We start from the raw sequence: 14,222 nt of genomic DNA on the forward strand, positions 1-14,222 counted from the left end.
ACACACGCATGAAGCATATTCTGAACTAATCAATGCTGGAATACAGTATTAAAATAAATACAAGTTACAATGCGCAGTGAGCAACAAAAGTATGAACACGAGCGGAGTACATGATCAATGGAAGGTTACAGGAGTATATACCAATGTTTATGCGTCTTGAATGGCTGCTACGGAACTGCCAAGATTCAAGTAGCGAATATTCCCAGGTAATGCATTCCACGATTTAATGGTGCGTGAAAAAAAAAAATCCGAATTAGAACGTGTTTATACGTGCGTAAAAGGCGTCAAGTTAAGTTCGTGATGACTTCTGGCTGATGTTCTGGAGCAAAACGTGCAGTGATTGAACGAGAGCGTGGCTTCAAGAATTTTAGCGATTCGCTGCGGCGACATGCACAAAGCGTTGTTAGCTTTAGGGAGGGAAGTGCCGAAGAGGGTGATAAATAGTGGTCATAACGGGGAAAAATAAAACTCACAGTTTTCGTTTGGACAGCCTGCAACCTATTAATCTGCGATTGTGTATATGGATTCTTAACTAGAAGAGCATAGTCTAAAACTGGACGAATTAGGGATTTATGCATTAGTAGCTTTATGTCTACAGGGCAAACGCCGCAGGAAGCCTAACTTGCTTTGTTACATATGTAATCAACGTGATTAGTCCAAGATGAGTTATGCGCGAAAATGACACCAAGGAATTTATTGAAGAAGGATAGACAATTGGGCGAGTTGGTATCGATTCATATTGGAAGGGCACAGCGCAAAAAGACACGGGACAAACGCAGAAGACGTACACGAGCGCTCGTGTGTACGTCTTCTTCCTTTGTCCCGTGTCTTTTCGCGCTGTGCCCTTCCAATATCAAGGTATTTATACTCCGACACACTATTTAAGGTACGGCCCTGAAATGAGTAACTAAATGTAGGTGGAGATAATGTTTTAGAGAAGGACATCAGGACAGTTTTATCAGAGTTGATCCTCGACTGCCATGTATTGCACCAAGTAAAAAAATCTGCCTAACCACTCTTGTAAGCGGAAATGGTAATTATAACAATTAATCACTTCGTATAAAACGCAGTCATCTGCGTGAAGAGAAATGTAAGAAGAAATGTTACTGGCTGGTCTGGCAGTGTACACTGGAATAACACGTGTGCGCGGCTGGTGCTGCAAAGTATGGACAGTTGAGTAAGCTAAGCCGAGGGTTTCAACTGTAGTTGGCGTTAATTTGCTGATTGTGACATTGTTCTTTGGGTGTCCCACTTGAAGTTTCTGCAGTCGAGGTTCATGGAAGATTTGCCAGGTAGTGTCCCATTTTTCCCCCTGCACTTAGTTGTTTGCTGCGAGAGCCGGAACCTAAGAAAATGTATCTGGACAAGATATAGGAGTGTAATATTTCTCGATAATTATTTCAGCGTTTTCACTCACACATTTGGCACGCATCTCTTATGAAGTATGGTTATTCTCAGAGAATAAATTTGGCGAAGCAGAACAATGATTACGACTGCAAATTCCGCTGCTGGCAGCCAGGATTCTGTGCTTTCAGATTTTTCAACCAGTTTATATGCATGTGTTTGGGTAAAGCTTTCTATCCTCATACGTGAATAAGGCTCGTTCCACAATGCAGTTGAAAACACAGAGATAAAATATTTGTTTTGTTCACAGGCGCTGGTCGCGTTTAATTTCGGCTAACTGCATGCTTTCGACAACAGCTGTACATTTTAACCTAGAGCAGGGTTTTCAATATTCTTAATGCCACGTATGAGTGAAAACCGCCGCTTAAAGCAGACAAACCAGGATCCATCCAGACCTGAACCAAGAAACTGTCGGCACGCAGTGTTCTAAGCAGACGCAGCCGTCCGTGGGAAGGGCAGACGGCATAAAGTGCACGCGTCTGCTCGGAAGCAATAACCATTGAGACAGCGGAAACAGAAGAAAGCCAGACGTCGTGTCTCCGTGGTTTCGGGGACCACGTGCCCATGGCAACTCACGGGGTCCGCGGCCTTGAAGATATATGGGAGCGATGCACCTCGAGGCGAGGAGGACGTTATAGGCGACGACGCCTGCTCCGCGCGGCTGCCGCGAGGGTGGAGAAAGGGACTCGAGGTTTGGAGCTGCTGCGGGAAACACGCAAGAGGTTGCTCTCCTGGGCCGACGTATCGCTACCTGTGCTTCGGATAGTCGAGTCGCGCCTTCGACTATGCATCGGAGGCCCCAGGGAGACAACTTCGAGCGACACCCGTCATCAGCACCGTTAAGACAAGTACCAAACGGAACAGTCTCTATTTTCACTTATTAGTTATGATTAAGGACTCACTAAATTACAATCGCTTGTCATTTGCATAAAGCCTACCTGCGTGTGGAATTACTGTGCATGTGCATGATTATTGTTACAGTGAAACGCCCTTACTGTTATTGTATTGTTATCCATTGTTGCTGTAAACATTCGTTAGTCAGATATACACCTCTCTGGGTTTCTCAACTCGCGTTATAGATTTAGAAGTGACACTTAGTCGTGTGATGAAACGAGGTTCAGCCATATTGCTGTTCGTCCCATCAAGTACAGATTCAGACTCGCGCGTTGATATTGATTTACTCACAGATTTAGGACAGTTTGCGGACTAGGTGTGGGATTGGGATAATATCGCGATTTTACTTAGGCTTTATTCCCCTGAACTTTCCTTAATTGGCTTAGCCATGATGTTCACCATGCTCTAGAGGTTACCTTAATTTGCTTGTTGATGTGGTGCGTGGCTTGAGTTGAATATAAACGAGAGAAACGAATTTCCGCCCTAAGTGCTGGCCTAAGCTCCTCTCCTCTTACCTTCCTATCACATTTATCGCTCCGCTTTTGTGTAGCTGATGGTTGTAATTGTGATGAATAGGTCTACATTCAAGCCTTCGTGGTTTTGTTCAAGGCTGGGAACTTCGCCTTGTACGAGGTTGGGAAATGCTTTCAATTGTTCGGTTCGGAGAGGTCGTTTAGCGCCATCTACCGCCAACCCACAAATAAATTGTTATTTAGCGCCACCTGTAGCCGGTGCCGCTGATTCTTTTTTATAGCAGCTTGTACATCTCTCGTCCAGATGGCGACGCGCTGCGTGATGTGAAAGCCCTTCGTTGAGGAAGTTTTGAACGCGAATCACACAAGACAGTCCTGGCGAGTCAAGTGCTCCTTTGCTAGTATTTTTATTCTTTTTTTGTACGCAATAACATTCACGCCTGCTTCACGCGATGGCAGAGAAAGAGTAATCGCTCCAGAATTAAAATGTGTCATTGTGCATAAGTGAATAAATGGGAGGGGGCAGGTTCTCTTATTTTTCTGCTTTCTTAGGAAGCATCCGGTTTTGCGACCGAGACGCCGAGACTTTTAGTCCTATTTAAAATAGGTCTGTGGGTGTAAATGATGCCATTTCAGAACAGCATTGGAGGTAGTGACCTGCATGAAAAAACAGGCGACACGTGTAATTAGTGAGCTGGTAAAGTTAAATTGAGGAGCTGACTTTTCAATATACATAAGCACCATCATTTCTTTCATTCGTTTTAACTGCAACCATTCTTACCGTTTCAAAAAAGAAAAACTGAAATAAGCAACTGAGTATAATTTTTAAAAATATTAATGTAAGGTAATACTTTGCCACCTCACTATCAAGGCATCTCATTTGAATTATGACCTTTACACAGTTAACGTAGATCAAGAAAGGCTAGATGTTGTATAACCTAAACGAGTCACAGGTCCTTTAGAAGCGTCAAACATTAATAATCTCTGGGCTACTTCAGTCGGACATAATTCATACAGCTTGACAAATTTAGAGGCCGGCAGCAAATCTAAAATCAGGCTTCCGGTGTCGCATAAAAACACCGTCTTTTACTTAACGCCGCAAACACCTTAAAATCCAATTGTAGATAGAGCTGAATTCGCAATTATGACGGTACGTTTCTAACCTGTTCTGTACCCGTAAGCCCTCATAGCCTTCACACACGCGGAGGAGGAGTTGTATCTCCTCAGAACAACCTTGCACAGTGGATGGAAACAATATCAAAGCAATATATTTATTACGATCGACAGCAGACATGCACTGCAGGTGGACCCGCGTGAGGAGCACCTTTAGACAAACAATTTTCAAACACTTAGAAGCACATAATGAAGATTTCAAAAGATTAATCGCATTGTATTCATGTTACTGCAGTCGGTTTTATTTTGCGGAAAGCTCGTTGGGAACCACAGTACTACTAAATTTGACTAATGCTTTGGACTGCAGTTGCTAAAGAAGTGCAGCAGCTAAAGCAGCGATGCTTCTCAGTCCTTACACAACATCAAAGCAGGCCAGTATAATCCTCGCTGGTACCTAAGCCGAAAATATTTCAAATACTAATCGTAACTACAACGTGTGACATCCTGCTTAAGACACCGCAGCCTATAATATATATTTGATGCTATATTGGTTACTGAACGACTCATCCGTGTTTTAAGTGGTTCCTCGAGTTGCAGTGGGAAACACATACAACATGAGGAATAAAACAAGTAACCTTCATGTACTCTAAAAACAAAGCAGGCAAGCCGTCGCTGCGTTGTATTGTTTTTCTATCAAAACAGGGTTGGCGCCTACGTTAGCAATTGATTTCGTTCTTAAGCGACCACGCTTAGTCTTTACAAGCTGAAATGAAGGCGGCGCGAACCTGTGTGTTGCAAAGGTGCGTTCCGAAATTTGTCTGCTTCGCCAGACCACCAGACATGGTTTCCTCTATTGGAAACCTGTCTTCATGCGTAATTGCATCCATATCTACCCGAAAGAACTCCACCGTGTTAAAACACGGTACACTGACCAGCAATACCTTCCGAGTTTCGGTGAGGGTAATGCCTGGCGATGAATGCAGCTGGCATGAACTTTGATTGGTGCTCAAAACATCGCGAAGTGTCTGCCAAAACGGTAAGCATGATTTTTTTGCAGCTTCAGTGAACGTTTGAAATTCAAACACCTGCACTTGGAGAGGATTGATGGGGAGCGCTGTGGACGAATTAAGCTTCGGATCTGGCGCGTGCCCCTGGCAGTTGGTATTTGACTGGTGAAATAGCTGAGCACTGATTGGACGTTGAGTTTTGTGACGTCACGGGGCCGCTTGACACGGCCATGATGGCAAGAGCTGCCAACTCGGCTAGCTCTGTTGTGTTGGAAATTGGACCCCCTACACTATTTATCCTGATTCCCACACGGCGCACCTCAAGGTCGCGCAGGCAGGTTCGCACTGCTTGGTGGAAGCGGGCTTTTATACTTATGTTGGGTGTGTTGTTTCCTAGCCTGTTCGGTGGCCACTGTACGCTGTTGAGTATGTACGACCCGACACCGACATTTGGGGGACACTTAAGCTCCTCTTGAAGGTATGTATGACGCAACAGCCTCAACAGCTTCCGTCTGCAGCTGCCAGCGGAATTAATTCGTTCGCGAACGTACACTTAGCTATCCGATTGTTCACTAATACCCTGATATGTGCTCGTGTTACCTAGCTCATACATCTCATTAGCATACAGTCGCAATCTACCATATTGCGTGGCGGAAGACCGTCCGACATAATAATGACGCCTCGCTTAACAAAGACGTGCGAACGGGCTAGTGTGATTTAGGAGTATTGCGTCTGACTCTGGGTCCAACGGTCCTAGTAGACTCGATTCCCATTTCAAAGGAGTGACCCTGGACGGCACAGTGGCCGGCCTTGTCACCTGGCAACTTCCACCTGAATCATGAAGCCTGGAATAACGAAAAAAAAAAAAGAGTGGAAATGAGTAGAAACAGCACGTACAGCCGCGTATAAGAAAAGATTAGCTGAGTGACGTCACTGCAGCGGCGAAAATAGCACCGTGCGCTTCGTTTGGCTCCGTTCTTTGCAAGCACACCTAACAGTTTTGTTACCGTCGTATTTGTAACCGCAGCGCGGTGTTTTATTATCCGCAGCTCTGGAAACATTCTAATGGAGCTAATATGTTTTTACTCGCTACTGAGCAGTATGGGACGAAATGATATGATATATCAGTCTTTTGATTATAATGTTTCCTTACAATTCAAGCTTGCGGATGAGCTGGATGGGGAGACAACGTCTGACATTTTACACAATAGACAAAAAATTATTTCCATGTTAAGGCATTTGTTCTCCACGTAAATATACTAAAGAACTGCTTCCTGCACTACGAGAAGATATAGGCCCCCATGTTATGCTCCCGTATTACTAAATGTGGCACAAAGTGTAAAAAGAATAACATTTCACAACAACATAAGATTGTCAGTGCCTCGCACGCTGGCATTTTTGCCTCTAGCTGCTTACCAATTACCATGTCATGGAATAGAAGCTGTCAATGGCCGGCTTGCACGATAAAGTCCGAGCTAAGTCCAGACTTAAACGGTGTATTTAGTAAGACCAGACTTCTTTAAGATGGCTCGGATTCCGAACGCTTCTGTTCGGCTCGTGTTCACCAGAGTGGCTTCCCTGAACGCCCTCGGCAACCACTTGGGGCATTGTACCTCATGACGCAATCTTAAGCCGCAAAAAAGCAATGGCACGGATTTTACGCAGCGCAAGACTGACGGAATGTTTACATCTTACAGCGGGGACAGGGCCAGCGTATCCCTGTATTTCCCTAATTTTTTCTACTTAGGTACCTGGCGTCCTTATGTCTTAAGTAAGAAGGCACTAGAGTCGTAATCGTGCAAGCAACTTATTCAAGTTAGGACTGAAGCCTAGTCTCGACGTCAGTCTTAAGTGGCCATGCTAGCGGCCTGTCCTTTAGATTCAGTTAAGCCTGGACTTAGCTAAGACAGTCTTAAGATTGTTTTGTGCAAGCGGGCCCTGGTCTGGTTTATGTTTTTCCCTCTACGGCAATTCTTAAATATTCTCTTCGGCGGTGCCGACTTTTTTTTTTTCCCTCGCAAGACGTATGAAGCATAGGCCCATTATATGTAATTCAAATATTATCATGAGACCGGCTTGGTCACATTATAAGTCAACCCCACTATTCTTCAATCAATTTGAAATAAGTGCAGAAGAATCTTTTAGGTCGTCGTTCTATCTGAGTTGTTATCGAAACTCCAGGTTTTTGCGTGACCGGAAACCATACAATTTCCAACAGCTCCCTTATAATAGAAGCCCTAAGTATGCCCACAATTTAGCAAAAGAGATGAACCGTACAAAATCAGGTCTGCGCTTTAATGGTCTGATCTATTTAGTTTAAAGTAAAGGTGTGATGACGGGGCTTATACAAAACGCGTTAGTGGCAAGTAATACAAATAATTTTGTGATTTCCACAAGCAAGAACATTGGTCTGTGTAATAAATAATTAATATTTATATGCTACCTATCCACACCAGGATGAAAGTTTGGTTGGATTACGGGGTTTAACGTCCCACATCAACTCAGGCTATGGGGCACACCGTATAGTGGAGGGCCCCGGATAATTTCAAACACCTGGAGCTCTTTAACATGCACTGACATCGCACAGCACACGGGCGCCTTGCTTTTTGCCTCCATCGAAAATCGCCCGTCGCTGCCGGGATTCGGCCTCGCCTCGCGCGAACAATGTCCTTTTGACAACTTAATTTCTGTACCTGGGCTCTTTGAGTGAAGGTCGAAAATCCAAAACTTTTCTGAATTTATGTTCCTACAGAATTTGCAAAACTTCCCATTGCGTTAGTCCAAAAAATGTTTGAAAGCTGTTGTGTTTAATCGCATAGCAGAGTTGTGGCGGCAAGCAATTGCCTTTTGAGCAGTCGTGGCTTTCTGCATGCGCGACCCATTGCTAATAAATTTGTACCTGCGCAACGTGTCCCTCGAAAATGAAAGGAAGGCTGTAATTCAAAACGGACTGAAAAATAAAGCAGCGGAAAGCGCCGATGACAGGAAAATATATAAATCGAATTAAGCGAAACAGTCACGACTGAACCAACTGTGTGTCGAAGAAAACAGCAATATTTCACAACAATATATGCATAAAATAGTGGCAAACTGGCAGTTTATTATGGTCATATGTCGAATATATAGGTAATAACGAAAATATCTTATTCATTTGCTTTTCTGCTGTTCGTGGAAGGAGGCAAAATTTGCAGTAGTATTAAATGTTTGATGAGATTTTTAAGCAAGCATAAAAATCCTGCGTTCTTCTTCGATATTTTACCGGCGCGGCGACAGGGGACGAGGAACAAGAAGAGACAACAAGACAAGCGCTTTTTCCTCGTTCCTCGTCTTGTTCCTTGTTCCTCGTCCCCTGTCGCCGCGCCGGTAAAATATCGAAGATGAACCAACTAGCTCAAATCTCTGTGTTCCTGCGTACGTTTTTAAATAGTAAAGAAATAGTGGTAATTTTTAAACTACTAGCCCCGAACGAAGCAAATTTTCGGCTTGTGCGTCTGAAGCGCAATGAGTATACCCTTAATAGTAGTGACGGGAACATAAAACTGCCGGAGATAAGGGAATGAATGAAGCTGTACTGTAAGTAGAAGGAGGTATCCTTTCGAAAAACCTTTCAATGCAGTACAGAATGATTCTTGACCTGAAACGTCCCGGAGACATGAAAGAATGTCAGCGCAACACCTATCAGCAACGGTTAATATGAGTGCCGGCACAAGATGTTGAAGAGCCTGCCTTCTCTTATTTACCATCTATCAATATAGATTAGCATTACTGTATATGCATCGACCAACGCAGTATTGGCTATCTCGAGTTGTTTGCCTGAAAATTGTAATACGGCATCATGACATGGGGGCTCGTGAAACTTTTTGCCTACAGTAATCGCACACGGCATCCACATCAAGCATTTTTTTCTTTCCTTCTTTTCTTTTGACTACTGTTTGCCTTTTCCAACTTAGTTCTCTTCTATCGCGGAAGTGAAAGTAGCCCGACTGGTTCTAAGGGCATGTCTGTGCATGTTTGTCTTTTTTCTTCCTGTAGTTTCTCTGGAGACAAAGGCGAAGGTCGGACCTTTAGCGAAACGCCTCAACCTCGTGCGCGTGCGGCTTTAGTGGTCAAAATTAGCGCTATGCAGAAGACTGCAAATAAACATTATAATTAAGCACAAAGGTCTCTGCTGAGTGTACGGCGAATGCTGGAAGCCGTGTTTTCAATACAGGGACTTTCAAAAGCCACTTGAATTATGCAACCTTCAAGAAAAGTTTTTGCGCCATTTGTTTGTAGCAAATCATGCCTAAACATTCAAATAGTTCAAAGCAAACTTCGGCTGTAAGATGTTTCGTCCTCGCTTGACAGATAGAAGATGATGCGTATCGCAATTAGAGCATATGCATAACGGGTGAACAGGACCCCGCCATACTTCACCGGAAATTGAACAGGGAAGGCCAAGGATACTATTTTGTGCCGAAATATGCACATTCTAACGCGTTCCCGAAATCCTTTACGAATTAGGAAACTACTATCAGCCGCAAAAGAAAATGCACGGCGACTCCGACGGTAGGGGCGCGCAGTGAAGAAAGCACTGTGATTATATTACAACCTATAAACACAAGCACACCACCAAGCGTAGGAGCTTCCGCACTGCGCTTCAGACGGTTGCCTGACCTTTTCCGGGGTTGCCATTAAAGGTGGAAAGGTTTGCAGCGGAATCCCCTTTGTCGAAACCTTTAGCACAAAACAATCGAACGCCGCACTAGAAATTCATACAGCATGCTAAGCCTCCGCAGAGGCGAAGGCGGAGCGCTCTCGCCGATACCGTGTGCAGCGCAATCGAGGCATCCTAACCTGTGCGAGTCAGCAGAGCCGAAGTGTGGCCCTGCAACCACCCCTAGCGCCAGGTTAACCTTGTATTTATTTTTTCGGCCGATGGTATGCTCGAATGAATTGCAGCATAAGTATTCAAAAGACAGCGGTGTAGCCATGACATGGAGGAGGCGTAAGTAGAGGTGGTCAGGAAAATCTAACGCGAATGCATAACTAATATAGGCCTTTATGGAAGGAATTTGAGTAGTAAATTTCTTATATATACAATCATCCAGTCAATCGGCATCATTACCAAACGTCATTTTGCCTACGTTATAATAGCAACACATCCATCTGCTTAGAACATGAACTGCTTCAACACCGAGCGAGATTTACAACATCACAGGAGAAAACAGAACAGATTCGTTTCCCGGGGCCGCTGTTATTTCAACCGCCACCGAAATTACCCTAACTACTGGGTTAATTTGCGACCAACGCTAAAGACCAAAATACAAACTGTAGAACTTTCGGTACAAGATTGTTTAGAAGAAAATAAAGGGGTGTTGAAAACAATTTGAAGCAACTGGTTTTCTATGAGAAGTGAGCAAACTTTGAGTAGTGTGCAAATGATTCCCTCCGTGCAGTCGCGCCCTCTTTAAGATGTTGACAACATTTGCAAGTAAAATGTAAGTGTGATGTGGAGTGCTTCTGGCGCCCACCAAAGGAGAGTAAACACTCAGCTTAACTTTTCGAAATTCACCATTTGAAGCTGATCTTGGAGTCAAAATGATCAAAACTTCAAAACGGCAGAGCAGCGACCCTTCCAACAACAACAAAAAACAATAATTGCTGAAATATTAGAGGTCAGCCCGGTGTCACCTTTAATTTATAAAAGAGCATGGACGGGTCAAAGTTGGAATAAAAAAAGGTGCGGAACATTAACCCACATTTGAAACGCTACGCTCAGAGCAAATATATTTGGACGCCTCTAAGAACGATGGAGAGGACATAGACGAAAAGCGAGCGCCCTAAATGGCGGCAGAAACATATGAAGAGGATTCAAGAAGTTCGCGAGTATGCACTGGACTAACGCTGCTGCTTTCGGCGCAAAACATGGGCATTTGACAGCAGTAAGCCAAGCCAAGACTTCGTCCCGGAGATGACGTTACCTTGCCATCGACAAATTGTTCTTTACAGTTGCGTGCTTGACGCAGTTGCAGTCGCATTGCGAGCAGGATTTTGCAGATATCGCATTCTATTCCCCCACCCATACATTTTATTTTTTGGTGCGACAAGAACCACAGAATGGTTGTTTTAGCAGAGAAAAAGCCTACAAATATTCCCCTATAGTAATTTTGGGATTCTCGCCCCTTCTGAAGAAATGTGTATTCGGAGATTAAATTCTGCGATGTAGAGCAATGGTTACCACAGGACACACCGCCACGTCGTAAGAGGCAGGTGCTAGCAATGAATCTTTTTCGTTTAAAGAGTAAATCAGTTGTTTGTATCAAACACGGAAGGGTACGTGTTGAGATTTTCAGCGCTGCGTGCCATTGCCGCGATCACTGTTTAGATAGGCACTATATATTAGAGGGCGAGGAAGGGGAGGTGTGCTTGATAGCGGCGCTGCGGGTTTGTCTTAAGGGAGGAGGTAGGACGGGTTTTCATGCGCCCCTCCTTGAGTACGTTGGTTTCATAATAAGACCTTTCACATCTTGTTTTTATCACACGTAGGGTTAGCATCCTACCTGACAGAAAGATAACGAATTAAGCATTGATGCTTTGCTTCTTTCTAACTGAAACAATCGCGGAAAAATGCACAGTCTTTGTCAACGATACACACTCCGAACAGTCAGATTCTTAGTAACGGTGCCATATCTGAAATCCCTTTCAGGTTTACAGCCATTCCAGATACGCCGCCGCATAGCCAGTATTTCACTATTTCACACGTGTTTTTTTTTTTTTTTTTTTTTTTTTTTTTTTTTTTTTTTTTTTTACAGCCATCTACAAACTGCACCCTATATGATCCCATCGGCACGCATATCTCACCGCACTCTCCACCATCTCCAGATCAGCCGTCCACGTGCATGAACCGTCACCTTCGCAAACTCATTTTTTTTTCACGCGCTGCTGCAGTCTAGAATGGCCTTCCCGAAGAGATTGCAACGACAACCTGTCCAATGATCTTCGCACGAAAGGCCTACAGCTATTTATAATCATAACACATGACTTTGTACCATCTCATCCAAAATTTGTATCCACCCCTTATGTAATGCCCCTCAAAAGGGGCCCTTAAGGAAATGAAAATGCAATGAAATGAAATGAAACGGAAGTTTAAACCTTAAAAGAGAGCGAGTCCATTCACTTTCATATTCTTGAAGCGCTGGCGCTCCAAAAGGAGCCGGACCACACGTGCCAGAACGAGAAAAGAACTGTACTACACCTTCCACTATGCCCGCACATTTCAGTGCTGAGGACTTTTTGTGATATCCTTAGCCTTTGTTAGGAGCTTTAAAGATAATATTTATTGTTCCGTGAATGATGAATACCGACTCACGTTTCTTGTTATTAGCTCGCTGGTCTGGGACAGCTTGTGAAATAGGACTAGGAAAATATAGCGATTTTATTTATGTTGTATTCCTATTCACCTGCCGTAAAAGGCTAAACCGCCCCCCCCCCCCCTCCCCTTCATCCTTGATACTACCGTCCTTGGCTTGTCTGCCTGGCCCAAGGCATGAATCAAATGGAAACGATGGAACTAATTGTCATGTTACATACTGTCCAAGGGTACATTTCTCTTACTTTCTGGTCATTTTTTTACTCTTGTTCGTTGATAAGCTGCTTGCATTCAAGCATTCCGTGCTTTTGTTCAAGGTCCAAGAGCTTTCCTTGCACTAGCTTTCCTCAGCAAAGCCATTTAGCGCCATCTAGAGCCATCCCCCTGAAAAGGAGCTTCCTTTTTAGCGCCATCTGCAGCCGGTACTGCTGAATCTCTTCCAACAGATTGTACTTCTCACGTCCAGGTGGCGGCGCGCTTCTTGATTTGAAAGTCTCCATTGAGTAAAGTTTAAATGCAAGTCACACAAGCCCGCCCAAGCAAGTCAAGCTATGTTTTGCTCCTATTTCTACTTCTTTTTTTTTTTTTTTGTTGCTAGCTGCCATGGCTACTCTCAGTGGCAGAAAAAGGTTAAACGCTCCATAACTGAAGTGTGTAATACTCATAACAGTATCATTTTGTGTTCTCTATTTCCTCTATTTTCGGTGCATACGCCCCTTGCTGCGACCGAGACTTACACTGCTATTATGAACAGGCCCCTAGTTGTAAATGATTCCTTGTTTCGAATAGTAGTGCGGGAAGTGGACTGCATGAACAAACAGAGAGATGCGCCAATAGTGATCTGGTAAAGTTTAGTCGACGAGTTGATTTTTTCTGCACAATATACATAATCACCTTATTTCTGTCAACAGTTTTTAGTCCCCCATAAATATCGCGGCAAACATTTTTACCGTCAAACGCGAAATTATTTTAGTAAAAGGCTGTCGACAGTTTTTGAAAGGATAACAGTGGCGTCGCTAGGGTCACCCGCACCCGGTGCATAGGCGCGGAATTGCCCCATCGCGAAGAGCTTGGCATAAAACCTATTAATGGACTCCAGCATCGCCCTCTTATTTTCTTCCGACAACGAAAGTCTCGAATCTCTGGCTTGTTCATCTGCCATCCTCTTCTTTAGCCTGACACGCCTCTCAACTGCAATTCCAAGTTGATAGAATTTTATGAGCGCCTGCTCAACAGCATTTTCCTCTAGGCGACCACGTTCCTTTTCGAGAAAAAGCTTTAGGGCCTCCAACTTTGATACTACTTTGGCAAGGGATAGTTCTTTTGTCTGCAAATACAGTAGCGAGCATTGACTTCGGCAAGTACTGAACACCACAGGTGCAAATAACACAGGTGCCCTCCTTCTCATTTTTTAGTCAGCGCGTAGTGATCAGACTTGCCATACCCTGTGCAACAGGCATTCCGTGCCTTTCGGCGTTTTGAAAGTGTGAGGCGGATGTGTGACTGGACCGAGGAGCGAGAAAGGTACAGGAGATAAATGAACAAGACAAAAGACTGCTGGACAGATGCTGCCAGCGGTCCTAGCTTGGGAAAGGAGAGTGATGTGCACATAAACAAGAAGAGGCGATGCGGCGGCGCAGCCGCCGACGGGTGTCGTCTAACACGATCCCGCGCAGGAGTTCGCGATGGGTATCGGGTTAATGCTGGTCTTTCCGGGTACACGCACCTACATAGACCCGGTCCAACGTTAAAATGAAAATGGCGAGGAGTCTCTAGCATAAAATAAGGGATGTGTTTTCAAGCGCTCCTCACAACAGAATAATTCGTTCTACGAGATCACACTTGTCATTCAGTGTCTCCACGCGCGCCTTTTCGTGTCTTTACACAAAATTTATTTCGCCCCCCACTCTTTCCCCCATCGAACTGCTGCAGCCCCTCTGAGCGTTGCAACCAGTGCAGACCTCCCCCCCCCCCCCCCAA

At 44.4% G+C, this 14,222-nt stretch overlaps 1 protein-coding gene across 1 annotated transcript in view; it reads left to right on the plus strand.

Annotated features, from left to right (window-relative positions):
* The window catches only part of LOC146183618 (cytochrome P450 4C1-like), a 102,458-nt gene that overhangs the window by 29,187 nt on the left and 59,049 nt on the right, over nucleotides 1–14,222 (plus strand). The window lies entirely within an intron of this gene.

This window comes from Amblyomma maculatum, chromosome 7 (genome assembly GCF_055883805.1).
Source record: "Amblyomma maculatum isolate TAMU_Amacu chromosome 7, ASM5588380v1, whole genome shotgun sequence".
In the NCBI taxonomy this organism is placed as follows: Eukaryota; Metazoa; Arthropoda; class Arachnida; order Ixodida; family Ixodidae; genus Amblyomma; species Amblyomma maculatum.